This window comes from Antechinus flavipes, chromosome 5, assembly GCF_016432865.1.
Source record: "Antechinus flavipes isolate AdamAnt ecotype Samford, QLD, Australia chromosome 5, AdamAnt_v2, whole genome shotgun sequence".
NCBI classification, from domain to species: Eukaryota; Metazoa; Chordata; class Mammalia; order Dasyuromorphia; family Dasyuridae; genus Antechinus; species Antechinus flavipes.
In genome coordinates this window covers 292,177,617-292,197,551 of record NC_067402.1, presented here as the reverse complement: position 1 = coordinate 292,197,551, position 19,935 = coordinate 292,177,617, and the positions used below count along the sequence as shown (strand labels likewise).

The window sequence follows — 19,935 nt, the reverse complement described above, 5'->3', positions numbered from 1 at the left end:
TTCCTTCTCAGAACTGGGCCAGAGATCTGGCCTACCTGGCTCCAGGTCATGTTTCCTGAGTCCTTCGTGATACTCTGGGGTCCAGAGATTTGCCACAGCCTTGTCTTCCTGCCCTTGTCCCCAAGTTTGGCTCCTTTTCCCTCTATGCTCTCGGGACCCCAAGAGCATGTCAGAGTTTTTTTTAAAAGGGACGAGATTGGATGCCGATCCAGAATGAATTGGGTGCAGTGGGGCTCAAGAACTACTTAGAACAAAGGGGAACATGCTTCACACAGAGGTGGGAAGTGAGAAGAAGAAGCCTTCTAGGGGAATGAGAACAAGTTTTGTTTTATACCCGGTGAGCCTGAGAAGACTGTGGGTCATCTCAATTATGCAAAAAGCAAGCTAAACCTCTGGCTGAGAGCGGGATTACCTCTGGAAATCAGCTGCAGAGAGGCTGTAATTGGGAATGAATGACATTGCCAAGGGAGAGAGTGCAGAGAAGAGAGGGAAGAAGAGAGAAGAGAAGCCTTGTGGGCATGTGGTGGGCATGGGGAGGGACTCCACCTGCACTAAAGTTTCTGGAAAAAGGGGAGAAGCCAGCAAAGATGAGCTGAGGCAGCCTGGAGATAGTTGAAAGACCCTGAACTTATAATCAGAAGGCCTGATGACCTTAGTTGGAGACCATGGACATGGGACTGCTTTCCCCTTCTGATCCTGAACTTCCTTTTCCATGAACTACACTTTCCTATCTGCTTCCCAGGGTTGTTTTTAAGGAGAGCATGTTATAAACCCCAAAGTGTGTGTGTGTGTGTTGTGTGTGTGTGTGTGTGTGTGTGTGTGTGTGTGAGAGAGAGAGAGAGAGAGAGAGAGAGAGAGAGAGAGAGAGAGAGAGAGAGAGAGAGAGAGAGAGAGAGAAGATTGGTTAGAAGGGTGGGAGTGTGAAGACCAGGGAAATGTCATGATCAATCAGTCAACAAGTATTTATTAAGTGTTTACCATGTTCCAGCCTGAGGATACAAAGAAACCACAGACAGTTCTTGACTTCAAGGAGCTTATACGGGAAGAGGCAACATATAAGTAACTAGTTACATAGATCAGTGTAACATATATAGGAAGGAGAGGGAGGCTCAAGTAGATCGAGGGACTGGGAAAGGGATGGAAGATGGCAGTCTAGCTGAGTCTTAAAGGAAACCAGGGATGTCCTGAGGTAGAGAGAAGAAGGGAAACATCCCAAACATAGAGGAGAGCTACCAACAGGGGAGATGGAGGCCTGGGAACAGAAAGGAAACCAATATTGCTGGGTCTCTGCATGTGAGAAGATAGGAAGGGCCAGGTCATGAAGAGCCTTAATGCTAATGAAAAGACTTACCTGGAGATGAGAGAACTATCAGAAAGGGGTAGGGAAAGGAAGGGAGTAACATCGCCTAAACTTCACTTCAGGAAAATCAGTTTGACAGCTAAATGAAAGATAGATTGAAGGAGACTTGTGGTAGAGAGACCAATTAGAAGGCTGTTGTCATAGTCTAGATGAGAGATGATGAGTGCCTGAAGTAGACTGATATCTATCAGAATGCTGGGAAGGATTTGGATCTGAGAGGTTTTGTGGAAGTAGAATGAACACATTTTGGCCAGGAATTGAATGGGTGGATGATTGAGACTGAAAGATCCAAAAATATGCTGAAGTTAGATCTTAGGTGGTTCCCTCCATGGTACAGACACATCTTGGATATATTATGGGCTGGGTAACATACCACTGCAATAAAACAAAAACTCTAATAAAATCACTCACACAAATTGTTTCCAATTGCATATAAATGTTATATTTACACTATATTGTAGCCTACTAAGTGTGCAATAGTGTTATGTCCAAAATAACAATGTATATAGCTTGTTTTTAAAAATCTTATTTCTAAAAATGCTAAGCATTGTCTGAGCCATCAGTGAGTCACAATCTCTTTGGCTTCTCTGGCTATCAGTGTTGATGGCTGTTAACTGATTAGGGTGGTTGCTGCCGAAGGCTGGGGTGGCAGTGGCAATTTCTTAAAATAAGACAACAATGGTGTTTGCCACATTAATTGATGCTTTCTTTCACTCAAACACTTAGAGGCCATTATAGGGTTGTTAATTGGCCTAATTTCAATATTGTTTTGTCTAAGACAATAAGGAGACTAGAGGAAAGGGAGAGAGAAAGGGAACAGTTGGTAAGTGGAGTTGTCAGAACACACACAACATTTATCAATTAAAGTTTAGATGGGCATGGTTTATGGAACACCAAAACAATTGCAATAGCAATATTCATAGTTCACTATACTAGATATAATAATCATAATAATGAAAAAGTTTGAAATATTGCAAGAATTACCAATATGATACAGAGAAATGATGTGGGCACATGGTGTTGGAAAAATGGTACTGATACATTTGTTGGATGCAAGGTTGCTACACACCTTTGGTTTGTAAAAAACATATTGTCTATGAAGTACAGTAAAGTACAGCACAAAAAATGACATATCTGTAATAGGAAAGATGATCAAGGGAGAAGAGCTGGGGTGGGGGGAGAAATGTTGGACATATTGTGTTTGAGATCCTTAGTCAGATATCCAAAGAACAAGGTAGCCAGAAGGAAGAAGTGATCAATCTTATTAAAATGATCCAGGAGGACTGAGCAACTTCAGCAGACTAATGTGGGTTGGAGGGACCTGAGGAGACAAGGGTTGGTAAGAACATAGAGGGAGGAAGTGTAGACAGCTTTTTTCAGAAGTTTCATAATAAATGAAAATGAATGTAACTAGATAAGGGAAAAGTGTCAATGGAAAGCTTTTATAGAATTGGAAGAAAATGTAGCATTTAACAAAAAGTGATTTCCTGATTTTTAAAAATTAAATCTAATTTTGTTTTTGCTACCCCTGCCATTTTAAAAAATTCATCAGAATCATAATAGATTCTCTCTCTCTCTCTCTCTCTCTCTCTCTCTCTCTCTCTCTCTCTCTGTTTTATTTCAAATGTGGCTCTTATAAACATTGTATGATTGGATTCTGGTTTTGAACCATTCTATGTTCACTTCCATTTTATTGGTGAATTTATCCCATTCATACTCATGGTTACAATTACTCTGTATTTCCCTTCCTCCTATTTTCTTCTGTTTATCATTCTTTCCCTTTTTATGTAACCCCTCCTCAAAAGTCTATTTTGCTCTTCACCACTGTTTCTCTTAATTTACTTTCTCTTTTATCGTTATTGCCCCATTCTCCTATCTCTTTCTTCTTCTAATTCCCTGTTGAGTAAGACAGATGTTTATGCCCAAATGGGTGTGTGTGTGTGTGTGTGTGTGTGTGTGTGTGTGTATTCTTCCATCTTTGAATCAATTCTGATGAGAGGAAGGTTCAGGTTTTGCATACTCCATCTCTCCTCCACTATAAAAGCTCTTCCTTAGATGCACCTTTTATGTGTGATAATTTTACCCATTCTTCCTCTTCTTTCCTTTTTCTTTCAATGTATCTCTCACTCACTCACTGATTTTCTATTCTTTTTAGATCATGTAAATATAATCTTTTGGAGAGAGCACTCAAACTCAGGGCTTCATCTATGTAGATTGCTTCTAACTGCTTCAATAACAAAAAGATTCTTAAGAGTTATGTGTATCTTTTTCCCATATAAGAATGTAAACATCCCTACTATAAATCTTATATAACATTTATAAACCTTGATAAAAACCTTATTGAGTCCCTTATGATTTCTCTTTCATGCTTACTTTTTTATGCTTGAGTTTTGCATTTGAATCTCAAATTTTGTATTTTTCATCAGGAATGCTTGAAAATCTTTTATTTCATCAAACATCCATTTCCCCCTTCAAACATTATGCTCAATTTTGTTAGATAGATTATTCTTATTGTAAATCCTAGCTCCTTTGCTTTCAGGAACATCATATTCCAACCTCATATTCCAATCTCATATCTCAAGCTCTTTTAATGTAGTAGTTGCTAAATTCTGTGTGATTGTGATTGTGGCTGTATGATATTTAAATGAGTTCTTTCTGGCTGCTTGCAATATTTTCTCCTTGATCTAGGAAGCTCTGGAATTTGATTATAATATTTTGAGAAATTTCATTTTGGAATTTTTTTCAGCGGTGATTAGTGGATTCTCTCAATTTCTATTTTACCCTCTGGATCTAAAATATCAGGACATTTTCCTTCAGAATTTCCTGGAAAATGATGTCTAGGTTCTTTTTTGGTCATAGCTTTCAGTTAGTTTAATAATTCTTAGATTATTTCTTCTTAATTTGTTTTCCAGGTCAATTGTTTTTCCAGTGAAATATTTCACATTTTCTTTTATTTTTTCATTCTTTTGCTTTTGTTTTACTGGTTCTTGATGTCTCATGGAATCATTATTTTTCACTTGCCCAATTCTAATTTTTAAAGAATTATTTTCTTCAGTTCAATTTTCTTTTATTCTCTGCTGTGCACTTTGTATTTTATTTCCCCTCTCCCCTTTCTTCCTCTTTATCTCCTTCAATCAGGCTACAGTTAAGCATGCACACACATACATATATTTAACATATGTATATATGATATATTATTATATAGGTATATCCACTTCCATATTCATATGCATACATATATGCATATATGTACACATACAGATAGATATACAGACATACACACATATATGCATTATCTTTTGTTCTTTTGTTTCCTATCCCTGCACCTCTTCTATTTTACTTCTACCTGCTAACTTGCCTTTTCCCATCCTAGTCTTTCCCTCTCTCTTTATCCCTTTCCCATTAATTTACATACTTCATCCCATCTCCATTAACCTACACACTCTCTTAAATGACATCTTATCCTCTCCCTCTTATTTATTTATAGGTTTTGGAGGGTGCTATAGTCCCTTGTTGGGGTGTGTGCATGTGTGTGTATGTATGTGTGTATATATACACTATATATATGTGTGTGTATATATATATGAACTATATATACATATATAATACATGTGTATGAATTCAATTTGAAGCAATATATGTATATATATATACATATATATGTTTTGTTTTGTTTTTTTTGGCTGAGGTAATTGGGGTTAAGTGACTTGCCCAGGATCATACAGCTAGGAAGTGTTAAGTGTCTGAGGCCAGATTTGAACTCAAGTCCTCCTGATTTCAGAGCTGGTGCTCTATCCACTGTGCCACCTAGCTGCCCCTTTGAAGCAATATTTTAAAGTTGTTTGAAGGGGGACATTGGGAGAGTTTGTCTGGGTTGCTGTCTCTACTTCACCAGCTTGGCTCCATTATCTATCACCTTTCTGTAGAATTTTGATGATGATCAATGAGCTTCCCATTGGCATGACCACTTTCTCCCCTCCAAAAGTACAAATCTCAACCCATCTATATCTTTCTATATTTATTTTATAATTTATCATTTATTTTTAAAAGAAATTTGAGTAAATTCTCTCCTTCCCACCCTTACCCCATCTATTGTGATATCAATTCATACATGTGAAATCATGTAAAACATTTCCATGTAACCATGTTGCCCCTGAAAAGCAAGAAAAAATTAAGTGAAAGAAAATTATGCATTCAGACTCCATCAGTTCTTTCTCTGAAGGTAGATAGGATTTTTCATCCTAAGTCCTTTGGAATTGTTTTAAATCATTATTTCAATCAGCATAGCTAAGTCATTTACAATGGATTATTGTAAAATATTGCTGTTACTGTGTATACTCTTTTCCTGGTTCTGCTCACTTCACTTTGCATCAGTTCATATGAATCAGGCAATCCATTTTCACTGACCCTCAGTTTCCCTTATGTGATACGACGGGGTTGAACTAGTTGACCCTGAAGGTTCCTTCTACCTCTAGAAACTCTAGGATCCTAAGAATTACTGATCCAGGAAGCCTTTCTTTGACCACTCGATTTCCCAAGTTCAGAATACCTATCCTTCTGCTCTTGAATTCTTGGCTACCTTTTAAATCCCAACTTGAACACCGTTTCCTCCAAGAAGGTCTACCTGATTTTTTTTCAATAATGAGCCTTATGTTTATATCTCACAAAGCACTTGGTTTTGCACCTCTTGGAAACATTCATTCTATAATATACATAATAATCATTTGTGAGTGATATCTCTTGATCTGCTTATGATCTTAATTAGAACTGGGATCAAGTCTTATTTAAAACTTGTATTCCCACTCCTCTAGTACAGGAGGTACTCAATAAGTATTGATTGAATAAATGAGTGAATTAATTTTTTCTGGATTAAAAAAAATATTAACAGTGTTAGAGATAATAACAATTACAAACCTGAGGGAAGAAGCAAGAGGGAAGCTTAAAAAAGGAAGAAACAAATGATACTTTTATAGCTGGAATATTTTATAGACCAGCTAGCCAAGAGGTGGAAATGGATGATAAGTTCCTGAGGTGGTCCTCGGAAATGGCATGGAGGGGAATCCCTATAGTAAAGGGAGATTTTATTTATTTTTTATTATAGCTTTTTATTTACAAGATATATGCATAGGTAATTTTTCAGCATTGATAATTGCCAAACCTTTTGTTCCAATTTTTCCCCTCCTCTCCACCCTCTTCCCCAGATGGCAGGTAGACCATACATGTTAAATATGTTAAAGTATATGTTAAATACAATGTATGTATACATCCATACAATTATTTTACTGCACAAGAAGAATCGGACTTTGAAATAGTGTACAATTAAAGTAAAGGGAGATTTTAACTAGCCAGATATGTGCTTAAAGTCTGTCTGTGCTCAAGGCAGAACATTTAAGACATTTTCAATTCTCCTAATGTTGATACGGTCTTTTTTCAACTTATAGAGGAAATAAGGAGAGAGAAGAAATGACTGGAACTGATTCTGAACAATGAGGAAGAGAAAGAATCAGTTTCCTGGACCAAAGTGACTTTAGGTAGGAGAGTGTTAATAAATGTGTAATAATTGGTTCTTGAAAGCAATTGGGAATAGAAGCTTAGTGTATTCTAAAATTTAATCTTCCTCCATCACTTTCTTAAGTGTAGACCATTAAAAAAAATCAACTCCGTGCTTTGTCCATTTTTGAGGTTTTATTGCTCACAATAAACAATTTAACAATCATCTGGAACGAGTATAGCCGATTTCAACATGTTATTAACCTTAAGGCTCTGGGCAGAGAAGGCAGGTGAGGTCATAGTCAGGCATCTACCTGAAACTTTAGAAAAACATATTTCTAAAAGTTCAGAGAAAAGACGAGCCTGAAGCTCCAAGGGGAAACTCTCAGGAGAGAATTCTGATGAAGCAGAAGCGAAGAAGGCGTTTGAAGAGACCTGCATTAGTGCATGGGGAGCTCACCAACGAGCTCAGATTTCAAAAGACACATTCAAATTGATTTAAAAGACAGAAGCCAGGGCATACACCTGAGGACAAAACTAAAAGTGGCACAGGCCTATAAGAATAGAATCAGAAAGGCTAAAGCCCAGCAGGAGCCAAAGCTTGGGAAAAAAATCTAAGGACAATTTTTTAAAAAGGGTGTGTGTTAAAACTATATCTGATAAAAAGAAAGAACAAGGGCTAAGACCCTCCTTGGGGTGCATGGGATGATGAGAATATAACAGAGAGGATGTGGAAATACCCAACTCCAACAAGCTTTGCTTTTCTCTAATAAGAGGAACAATCCTTAGAGTAGAAAAATGAAATGAAAGTGCTTAATATGGAATGGAAACCCAAGACAAATGAGAGGATTGGAGAGCAGGTCATATGAAGATTAGGGAAAGGAACTGGGAATCTCAAGTTTGGAGAAGGGAAACTGGGGACATGAGGGATGGTCACTGTCTTCAAGTATTTTAAGGGTCCTGCTTAGCCTAAATGGGCAGTTCTCAAAATAATAGGAAGAAGTTGCAGGTTTGGGCTCAGACAGCTGGGTGGCACTATGGTGCCCAGCTTGAAATCAGAGACTCATCTTCCCGAGTTCAAATTTAGTCTGAGACACTTAGTAGCCATGTGATCTTGGGCAAGTCACTTAACCCTATTTGCTTCAGTTTTCTCAACTGAAAAATGAGCTGGAGAAGGAAATAACAAAAAAAAAACTTCAGTACTGTACCCAAGAAAACCCCAAGTGGGGTCATGAAGAACTGAAACAACTACAGGTTTTGACTCAATGTTGGGAAAAACTTTCTATCAATGACATGATGTCACTGGTGTTCTTCCAAAGCAAGGATGAGCATCAACATCATATAGAGAGTGCAGAAATTTGGTTCCTAGGGCACCAATTCTTTCTATCAATTAGAGCTGTACTAAAGTGAAATGGCTTTCTTGGGGATGTAGTGAGCTCCCTGTCACAGTAGAGCTGAATGAGTATGAATCTGGGATGCTGTATGTACAGATTGGAATATTTATCTCTGATATCTTTTCGAATTACGAGATTCCATGAAAATAAGTGAGAGAATAGAAAGAGAACACTGAGCTGCCATTACCTTATGTAGACTTGGATGAGTGTTATACATCCCAGCATACATAATGAATTCATAGGTATAATTGCTGAACCCCTATCAGTGATTGGGGACCTGGAAATGGGCCGAGATTACTTTGGTTTTCAAAATTAGAAGGTGGACAGAGCAAACTAGAGGCTCGTGAATTTCTGTGATTCTTTTTTTTTTTGCTGAGGCAATTGGGGTTAAGTGACTTGCCTTAAGGGTCACACAGCTAGGAAGTGTTAAGTGTCTGAGACCAGATTTCAACTCAGGTCCTCCTGACTTGAAGACTGGTGCTCCATCCACTGCGCCACCTATTTCTGTGATTCTTGACAAAATTCTGTAATGCATTTTTAAAGATAAAGTTTGTGTATACTTGGAAAGAGAAGCAGTGATCTCTAAGAAAGGTCGGCATACATTCATATGTGGCCAATGAAGGTCACTTCCTTTTTGGAAAGGATTATTAGAACAGTAGATAAAGGTAATAGCATAGAGAAGGAAGACTGTGACTGGAAGTCTTACAGTATCCCTGTGGACCATATGGAAAGGAGTGGGTTGGATGAGAGCACAGTTAGCTGAATGTCGACCTAGTTGAGGGAGCAGATCAAAAGAGTTATCATTAATAGATGGTATTCTATGAGGATCTCTGGAGGAGTCCCATGGCCTTGTGCTATTCTATGATGTGGAAGACAGAGATAACAAAATCTGGAGATGGCACAAAGCTGAAAAGAACAGTTCGGGTTTGGGGCTTTCTTTTTTTAACACTGGACTTGTTATTTCACCGGTCTATGTGGCTCTGGGGAAGAAATTTTGTCACCGGTGCAATTGTCTTTTCAACTTCTGGTCTGAGAGTCAAATGGGGCACTGAGAAATGCAGTCACTTGTTCATGGTCGCTCAGCCAGGATAGGTCAGAGGTGAGACAACCTCTTCCTTCCGGCATGTTGCCTCTTAGTTCATTTATTGAATGATGGAATTGAGGTATATCCTGGACATGAGATTTCTAATTATAAACATGAGCTTTGCATTTATGAGTTGAATATCATATAGAGATATATAGATGGATCGAGATTCTCACCCCTGGAGGGGAGAAGGTGTTCACACCAGTGGGAAGCTCTTCTTGGAGATCTTTGAGCCGATGGTGAATGACCGCTCCCGAGTGTGATGTTGTGGAGATTTGTTTTTTCATTTGTGAATTGCATCAGATGGCCCTAGAGGTCTCTTTAAGTTTTCAGATTTTGTGATTCTGAGAGCATGATCAATTAAACATGAAGGCCATATCTTTGCACAATTCTGTCTTATTTAAATCCATTCATGGGCAAGTCAAGACATCATCGGTCCACTATTTTACCCCAAGATCCGGATGTCATTGGTCCTCTTTCAAACAAGAATGAACATCTCATAGAGAGGGCAGAAATTTGGTTCCTAGGGCAAGGAAAATTGGCCTGAGATCTTTAGGTCTGAAATGCAGGAATTGTGGGTAGTGAGATAGAATGGAGTAGGGTTATCTGTGGCACTTCAGGTTTGCTATGAACTAGGGGCAAGATGGGGCTCTTTCCTTTGGATTCACTTCTGGTAATTGAGAGGCTTTAGGATGCAGCAAGGGAGCCATTTTCCAATCCAGCAGCATGAAAGGAGTCAAAAATGAGTTTTTAGATCATAACTCAGAGCGTAGATTAAGAGTATTTGAGCCAAGATTACATGATGATCCATTCTGGTGGATGTGGTTCTTTTCAACAATGAGATGATTCAGGACAATTCCAATGATCTTATGATGAAGAGAGCCTTCTATATCCAGAGAGAGGACTGTGGGAACCGAGTGTGGATCACAACAGAGCATTTTCACTCTTTTTGTTGTAGTTTGCTTGCATTTTGTTTTCTTTTTTATTTTCTTTCCCTTTTTGATTTGATTTTTCTTGTGCAGCAAGATAATTGTATAAATCTATGCATATATTGGATTTAACACATATTTTTTACCATATTTAACATACATTGGATTGTTTGTCATCTAGGGGAAGGGGAGAAAATTGGAACACAAGGTTTTGCAAGGGTTAATGTTGAAAAATTGTCCAGCCATATGTTTGAAAATAAAAAGCTTTAATAAAATAAATAAAAACAATGATAAGAAAAGAGTGTTTGAGTTTCAGAAAGGGAAAAAGACATTTAAAAATACTGACATGCTTAAGGTTTTCTCTATGTAGCTGGCTGGGTTCTACATTATAAAAGAACTGAAATAGACCATGGGGTATGAGTTAAAAGAGTTTTCTGATATGACTTGTAGGAACAAGGAAGAAGCTGCCTAGCAGCTAAAGACCAGAAGAGAGCAGCTCAGCAGTGATGGCCAGCAGGGAGTAGCAGAAGGACCTGACTCAGGAGGAAGGGCGGCTTCTGATAATATGATCAGAAGACATCATTGGTTCTGGAAGGGATCAAGGGCCAGCACTGAAAGCAGAGGATCCCAATAACAATGACAGCTTTGAAGAATGAGATATCACACACATTTGCTACCTCTGTCCCTTCTCCCACCACTGGTATGATAACCTGTGGAAAAGTCTGCCCTTAAGTATATAGGGCCGGGAAGGAGGAAGAAATGTCTGTCTTTTATTTTACCATTTTGATTAATGGATTTTTTTCCCCTTTGAGCTAATATAATGACCGCTGACATTTATATAGTGCTTACTGTGCCTGGCAGTGGGCTAAGTACTTTAACTCATTCGATCCTCACAACAATCCTAGGAGGTAGGAGCCATTATCATCGTCATTTGATAGACAAGAAAACTGAGGCGAATAGATGAAGTGACTTGCCCATGGTTATAGAGCTAGTAAGTGTCTGAGGTAAAATTTGAACTTATGTCTTGGCAATACCAAACCAGGGGCTTGGTGCACTATGGTGCCACCCAACTACTCTCTCCTCACATTGACTTATAAAAAGGAACCCATCAATAAGTAACTATTTGGTAAGCTAAAGTAACATTTGGAGGTTCAAATGTGAGGGGACCCCAGGCAGTTCACTTATTGTAGTTTTTTCAATTCCTTTCAGTCCACTAACTCTCAGGGGTTTCCTTTACCCACCTTGTCTTTATGTGTCTGAGGTTTTTTTTTTTTTTTTTTTTTTTTGGTGGTGGTTGTTGTTTTGCTGAGGCAATTGGGGTTAAGTGACTTGCCCAGGTCACACAGCTGGGAAGTATTAAGTGTCTGAGGCTAGATTTGAATTCAGATCCTCCTGACCTCAGGGCTGGTGCTCTACCCACTGTACCACCTAGCTGCCCCGTGTGTTTGAGTTTTAAAAATCCAATGTTGAATTTAATATTAACTATAATTACATTAAAAAATTATTGATGTCTTCTGTTTCTTATATCATCACAATGATTCCAAATATCTTTTCCCTTCTTCTTCTCAGAGAGCCATCTCATATAAGAGTATTTTTAAGAGAGGAAAAAATAAGCACAACTGATGGAATCATTTTAAAAATCTAGAAATATGCACAATGTGTAGCACTTGTGTACCTCTCACCTCTGCAAGGGTCAGTTTGGGGTTCATTATCTAATATTCAAATATTTAATATTGTAATCTATAATATCTAATAATATAGTATATATGATATATACTATAATATGTAATATATAATACAATATCTTATGTATAATTATACATGATATAATATATTAATATTGAGGTGTGAATGTTAAAATATAATTACATGAATATTAAATATATTTCTATAATATATGTTGAGGGGCAGGTCAATTCTCCGAGAGCCTCCACAGCTGTGGATCATAACATCTGAGGAAGTTGCGGGCAGCCTTTGCTGACACAGGTGTTGCTTGTGGGCTGGGAATGAAATAAATAGGAGGCAGAGGAGTGACGTCAGACAACGCGATGGCCTCTCAGTCAGAGAGGATGTCCATTCTGCAGCTCTGGGTTGGATCTCCAGCAGCCACTGTCAGGTGACTCTCGTGTATTCCAACAAATATATGACAATAATCTATAATTATCTAATAATAAGTATAATTTTGTCACATTTCTCCTTTTAAAATTATTATTTATTCATTTTAAACATTCTTTTCTTTTTAAATCTAGAGTTCCTCTCTCCCATCCTTCTCCCACTCACTGAGAAGGTAAGTGACAATATCACTTATATATGTGAAATCATGTAAAACATATTTCTATATTAGCTATATTTTTTAAAAGAAAGAAAAATAAAGTGAGAAAATTATATTTCAACTTGCGCTCAGAGTTCATCACCTCTCTCTAAAGATACATAGCCTTTTTTTGTGATGAGTATTTTAGAATTGATTTGGATCATTGCAACCAAGTCTTCTACAGTTGATCATCATTTAATATTACTGTTATTGTATACAATAATCTTTTGGCTCTTCTCATTTTACTTCAAATTAGTAGACATATATCTTGCCATGTTTTTTTGATACTATCTCCCTTATCATTTCTTATAGTTCAATGGTATTTACTCCATCACAATCATATGCCACAACTTGTTCAGTCACTTCCCAACTAATGAGCATCACCTCAATTTCCAGTTCTTTGCCACCACAAAAACAGTTGCCATAAATATATTTATACAATTGTGCCTTTTCTTTGTCCTTTGATCTTTTTGGGATACATAGTCTGGTTGTGGTGTTGATGGATCAAAGGTTTATAGTTTTATAGCCCTTTGGGCATAGTTCCAAATTGTTTTCCAGAATAGTTGGACCAGTTCACAATTCCACCAATGATGTATAAGTGTACCTAATTTTCTCCTCATTCCTTCCAATGTTTATCATTTCTGTTAGATGTGTGGTAGTACCTCAAAATTGTATCAATTTGCATTTCTCTAATCAATAGTGAGCTAGAATATTTTTACATGCTCATAGATAGCTTTGATTTCTTCCTCTGAGAACTACTGTTTATGTTCCTTCGCCATAGATCCATTGGGGAATGACTCATTTTAAAAAAATAAATTTGACTCGGTTCTATATACAGCATATAGTCGAAAAATGAGGTCTTTATCAGAAAAATTTGTTACATTTTTATATTATTTTATTGATTACAGTATCTTTTTAGCAAAATGTAGTTTCTTAGATCTTTTCTTTTAATCGGGTCCATTTTTGCTTTTGCTTTGTCTAAGATCACAATTGCTAACTCTGCCTTTTTTTTTTTTTTTAAACTTTCATTTGAAGCATATTAGATTCTGCCTCAGCCCTTTATTTTAATTCTGTGTGTGTCTTTCTGTTTCAAGTGTGTCTTTTGTAAACAACATATTGTTGGATTCTGGTTTCTAATCTAGTCTGCTGTCTTCTGTTTTATGGATGAGCTCATTCCATTCATATTCACTGTTGTGATTACTAACTATATTTCCCTCCATCCAATTATTTTCTGTTTTTTCCTCTTTCTCTTTTTAATGCTGTTCCCCCTCAAAAGTTTATTTGCATTTACTTTGGGGGGGGTGTCACTGTTAGTTATTGTATATACTGTTTGCTTGATTCAATTAGATTTATATATGCTTTTATACACTCATTACATACAACACACACATTACATGCAAATTTTTTACAGGTTTCTCCAATAGCCACTTTATTTCTCAAATCTATACCACACAGAACTAATTTATAAATTTATAAAAATAAAATTTTTAAAAATTTATAAAATTTATGAAATCAAATTCATGAAACTTATACATTTATAAAAATAAGAGTCTTCTTTTAATGGACAAATGGTCAAGGGATAGAAACAGGCAGTTTTCAGAGGAAGAAATCAAAGTTGTTTTAGTTATTTATAAAAATGCTCTAAATCACTATGGATTAGAAAAATGAAAATTAAAATAAAAATGTCTTAGAGGACAGTACTATCCCACAATTTATTTAGTCATTCCTCAATTGATGGGCATGTACTTTATTTCCAATTTTTGGCTATCACAAAAAGTGCTACTATTTTAGTATATGTGGTGATTTGTTTCTTATCAATGGCTTCCTTGGAGTATATTCCTAATAATGGGGTCTTTGGTTCAAACAGTATGAACATCTTAATCATTTTATTTGCAAAAATTCAAATTGCTTTATAAAATGGAGCATTTCACAGCTCCACTAACAAGTGCCTGCCATTCCATAATGCTCCAACATTGAGTATTGCTTTTTTATTTTATTTTTTGGCATTTTCTTCCCAATTTTCAAGATGTGAAGTGAAATCTCAGGGGTATTTTGATTTGCATTTTTCTTATTGATGATTTGAAGCATTCTTTCAATTGGTTGTGAGTACTTTGCAATTCTTTTGATTATTATTTGTTCATATACTCTGACTTCTCTTTTATTGGGAAATATTACATAGATTTACAAATTGATGATATATCTTGGATACCAAAACCTTATCAGAGAAATTTATTACAAAGAATTTTGTAAAATTTCTGGGAAAATGAGAACATAGCATGATAGAAACTAGGCAATGACCACCACTTAACACCTTATACCAAGATAAGGTCGAAATGGGTTCATGACTTGGACATAGCGATATGTTTAAAAACAAATTAGAAGGACAAAAGGTAGTTTACTGTTCGGATCTATGGAGAAGGAAAGAATTTGTGGCCAAAGAAGGACTAGAGTACGTTATGAAATGCAAAATGGATAATTTTGATTATATTAGGTTAAAGTTTTTGACAAAAATTCAATGAAAACAATATTAGAAGGGAAGCAGGAAACTGAGAAGTTTTTTTACACCCAAGGGTTCTGATAAAGGCCTCATTTCTAAAATATTTAGAGAATTGACTCAAATTTATGAATACAAGCCATTCTCCAATTGATAAATGGTCAAAGGAGATGAACAGACAATTTTCAGATGAAGAAATTAAATGAAATTTATGCTATAATGAAAAATGCTATAAATCACTATTGATCAAAGAAATACAAATTAAAACAACTCTGAGGTACTACTTCACACCTCTCAGATGGGCTAAGATGACAGTAAAAGATAATAAGTATTGGCTGGGATGTGGGAGAACTGGGACACACACACATATATAATATGTGTGTGTGTGTGTGTGTGTGTATAATTGCACATGTTTCACACACATTGGATTATTTGCTGTCTGGGAGAGGAGGTGGGGGTGAAGGGAGAGAAAAAAATTTGAAACACAAGGTTTTTACCAAGGGTGAATGTTGAAAATTATCTTTGCATATATTTTGAAAATAAAAAGGCTATTCTTTAAAAAAAATACAATTAAGGGGGGGGAGAATTTTGTGTTTGACCCTTTCCTCATCTTATCCCAGATGCACTGATGTTGTCTATGCAAAAGGTTTTTTATTTCAAATAATCAAGATTATTTCTTTTATCTTTCTGGGTTTTTTGTTTGGTTAAGAATGTCTTCTATTCATAGCTGTGAGAGGTATATGATCTATTCCTCTTTTACTGTTTATCATATGATCTTTAATATTAAGCTCCTGTATTCATTTAGTATCTAATATATTAAAATGTGGAATATATTGGAAGGTATTTGTGTAAACTTACTTTCTAGATGCTTTCATTTTCCTAGTAGTTTTTTTAAAATGATTTTTTTCCCAGGTAATTTGTTTTCCACTTTATCAAAAACTGGGTTATTGAGTTATACTGTTTCTGAATATTCCCTGTTCCATTGATCTACCTCTGCATTTTTAAACCAATATCAGATGGTACTGATGACTACTTGTTTTATAATACACTTTTAGGTTTGGAGGGGCTATTTCCCCTTTTCCCCTATCTCTTTTCATACCTTCCTTTGATAGTCTATATTTTTTCATATGAATTTATTTATGCTCAAGCTCTAGGAAGAATATTCTTAGTTATTTGATTGGTTTAGCATTAAAAGTGTGAAGTAAATTTGGTAGAATTGTCATTTTTATTATAGTGGCACAGCCTAGCTATATTCAATTCCTCCAATTATTTAAATTATTCTTCATTTCTCTAAGAATCACTTTGTAATTGACTATAGAAATCATCTGTAAGCTTTGATGGGTTAATTCCAAGATATTTTATGAATTTTGTAGTTATTTGGAATAGAATTTATCTTTCTATTTTTACTTCTTGGATTTTATTATTATTTTATAGAAATTAGTTGGTTTGAGGGTCTACTTTTTACTTTTACTACTTTGAAATGATTGTTATTTTTGCTGATTCCTTAGATTCTCTAAGTATACCATAACATCACCAACAAACAGAAATAATTTTACTTCTTCTTTTTTCATCTTAACTATGTCGTGTTCTCCATTTTGTCCTCAAGGAAATTGAGATACATTTGCTTCCTCTACTTGCTTACTAGCTTAGTTCTTAACTCTTTACAATATGGCTTCCATGTCAACCACATGCCTCAAATAAAGCACTCTCTTACTTCACTATCTCTTAACAGCTCTATCCAGTGGTTTCCCCATTCAACCCCTGTTAAGGGACAGGTCAATTCTCCGAGAGCCTCCACAGTTGTGAATCTTAACATCTGAAGGAGTTTCAGGGCAGCCTTTGCTGACACGGGTGTTGCGGACTGGGAACAAGATAAACTGGAGACAGAGGGAAGAGGAGAGAGGTCAGTCAACGCAAAGGCCTCTCAGTCAGAGAGGACAGAGAATAGCAATTGCTTCTGTCTCCTTGTATCATCTTTTCACAAGAGAAGATCCATTCTGGGTTGGACCTTCAGTAGCCACTGTCAGGTGGCTCCTGTGTATTCCAACAGTTAATATTGTGTATATATTATATTCTTCCCAGTACCATGGAAACTCAGGGAAAGCAGTGACTGTTTTTTCCCTTTTTTTGAGGGGTTTGGGATGTCTTTGTATCTCAGGCCTCCAGCTTAGTGCCTAGAACATAGTAGGTGCCAATAAATACTCCCTAGACTGTATCAGTTACTATCTATGTGTCAAAACAAAATATTTAAACTTACAAAAAATGCACTATGGGTTGATCAGTAGGAGATAGCAGTGTAACAACAGGAACATAGAAGTGAGTTCTTCATCAGTAGAAGCTGAATGGCCACTTCTAAGGGGAGCTTGTGGAGGAAACTGCTCTCTAGAGCTAGGTTAGCATAGATGACCCCAGGTTTTTTTTTTTGTTTGTTTGTTTTTTTGTTTTTTAGTTCTGAGGGTCTGTGCTATGCTTTTACCACCATATTCTAGCTATTTAAAGTCCCTGATAATGATAAATATGCATTTACATTCCCCGTGTTCAGATTTCTGGTTCACTTTGTTTATTGTTTATACTTTATGCTTTCATAGATATCTAGGACTCTGATTCTTATCACAGTTGCTTTGCCTGTATATTGTCTCCTGTGACTTTCTGGTCCCTTCCAGTGCTATTCTTTGAACTGAGCAGTATTTGCTACTGAGCATTGTATCTGGTCTAATGGTTATTGAATGGTCCATTTGTCCTTTTCCCTTCCATTTGCCCTTTTAGGATCCCTTGATTAGAAAAATCTCCAGAAAAAATGTATTCTCCTTGACTCTGATAAGCTCCTTTATGCTGTGACTAAGAATTTGTCATTTCTGTATCTTTAAGACTTGGTCAAAAAAAGAAAATATTGTCATCCATCTCTTCACCAGATGTTCACTGCATACATCCTTCTCTATTTAACTTTCCTTCATCATTAACTTGAACTGTCACCTGTTTTCCTTTTGACTTTCATTTTTTGCTTAGCATGTGGATATCCCTGGTTCCTGGGTTATTTCAGATGATGTCATTTGTCTCACAAATAGGTAATGGTCTCGGGCTTGACAAGGAAGGAAACAGATCTACTCACCATTCGCTTAGAAACCCACCTCTGGACTGTGGGAACAGAGTGCGGATCAAAACATTCTCACTCTTTTTGCTGTTGTTCATTTTGTATTTTGTTTTCTTAATTAGTTTTCTTTTTTTTTTTTTGATCTGATCTTATGCAGCAAGATAATTGTACAAATATGTTTAAATATATTGGATTTAACATATATTTTAACATGTTTAACATATATTGGATTGATCGTCACCTGGGGAAGGAGGGAAAAATTTGGAAGACAAGGTTTTGTAGGGGTCAATGTTGAAAAATTATCTATGCATATGTGTTGAAAATAAAGATATTTAATAAAAAAGAGAGAGAGAGAAATCCACCTCTGTACTCATCAGCAGGAAGTTACCAACCACTGTGACTGATCTCTTCTTCCTTTGAGTCCTTGGTACTAGTGGTGCCTCTAGATCCTCAATATTAGCTTTCAGAGCACAGGGAATTGCCTCCGTCCCTTTATTAGGTTTTGGGTCTCAAAATCACCACTAGTTATTTATTCTCTAAGTATAATGTCCTACAGGCAGCATTAATCAAAAGTCACACAAAAATAAAATCAGTCTTTTTTTCTTAAGAGAAAGAGAATAGAATAACCCTAAATTCATTAGCTTTTAAAAATTAAAAATAGAGCTTTATTAAATGAACTTTATTAAGTGAATTAAACAAATAGAAATAAACTCAACATGTCCATGATGGGGAAGAAAAAGAGAGAAACTGAAAATGGAGAATGGATTGAATAGTCACCATCTTCCACTCACCATGGCTAGGGTAAAACAGCCATTTCTCCTTTTATAGGCAATATTTATATTACTAGCTAGCATTTATATAGGTAGAGTTAACACACAGTAACTAACTCCCCTAGGAAGTAGGTACTCTTATTATAACCACTTTTCTAATGAAAAAACTGAGGCAAACAGAAATTAAATATGTTGCCCAGCATCACTCAGATAGTATCTGAACTTGTCTTCCTGATTCCAAGTTAGGTGCTCTACTCACTGACTCACTCGGCATCCTATCACCCTCTCCCTTCTCTCCTTTTACTCAAAGGTCCTTGAAATTTTTCTGCTTACTCCCACCTTCCCTCATTCTTCTTTTTGGTAGTGCTAGTTGTGAGTTATGTTGTGCTAGTTGTGAATTATACAATTTGGAACAATTATATAATTGTATATGTATGTATACATATACAATTATATAATGTATACATAATTGTATACATTATATATTACACAAATAATGTATACAATAAAATTGTATAATATATATAATTGGAACGGAAGTCCAAAGGAACTATTCAGTTCAGTCCACTGATAACCTGGGAGTCTTCTCCTTCTACTACGTTCCTGCAAGAAATTACCATATACAAGTGTTCACATTTGCTTGATTTTTGTCCAACATGTTAAAAAGGCACAGAAGCAAAAAAGGGCACATCCTTTTCTAAAAAGTCTTGGTGCAAGTGAGACTAGTCACTTGGTAAATGACCTTATGAAAATACATGCAAAGAATGCTAATTCATCCATATTTGCAGCAGCTTGCTAAGTAGGAGTTTTTCCTCAGCTAGGGCAATGGGGACGAGGACCCAAGGGATACGACAGCCTATGTCTTAGGCTATGTTTTCAAATGTCCATAAAGGAAAAAAATATGGAGAATATGGTGTGACAAAGTTGCCCAAATTATTCATTGACTAGGTACAGCCAAGAATGAACAATGCAGAAGCTGAACTGTGGTGTATTCACTCAGAGTGAGTCACCC

At 36.2% G+C, this 19,935-nt stretch overlaps 1 long non-coding RNA gene across 1 annotated transcript; it reads left to right on the top strand.

The window, feature by feature from the left end:
• Positions 1–12,310: 12,310 nt before the first annotated feature.
• LOC127537990 (uncharacterized) lies at positions 12,311–18,599 on the top strand. Its single transcript, XR_007947658.1, has 4 exons — positions 12,311–12,373; positions 12,507–12,544; positions 16,795–16,965; positions 18,128–18,599. It is a non-coding gene; the product is annotated as an uncharacterized LOC127537990 (long non-coding RNA).
• Positions 18,600–19,935: the final 1,336 nt, after the last annotated feature.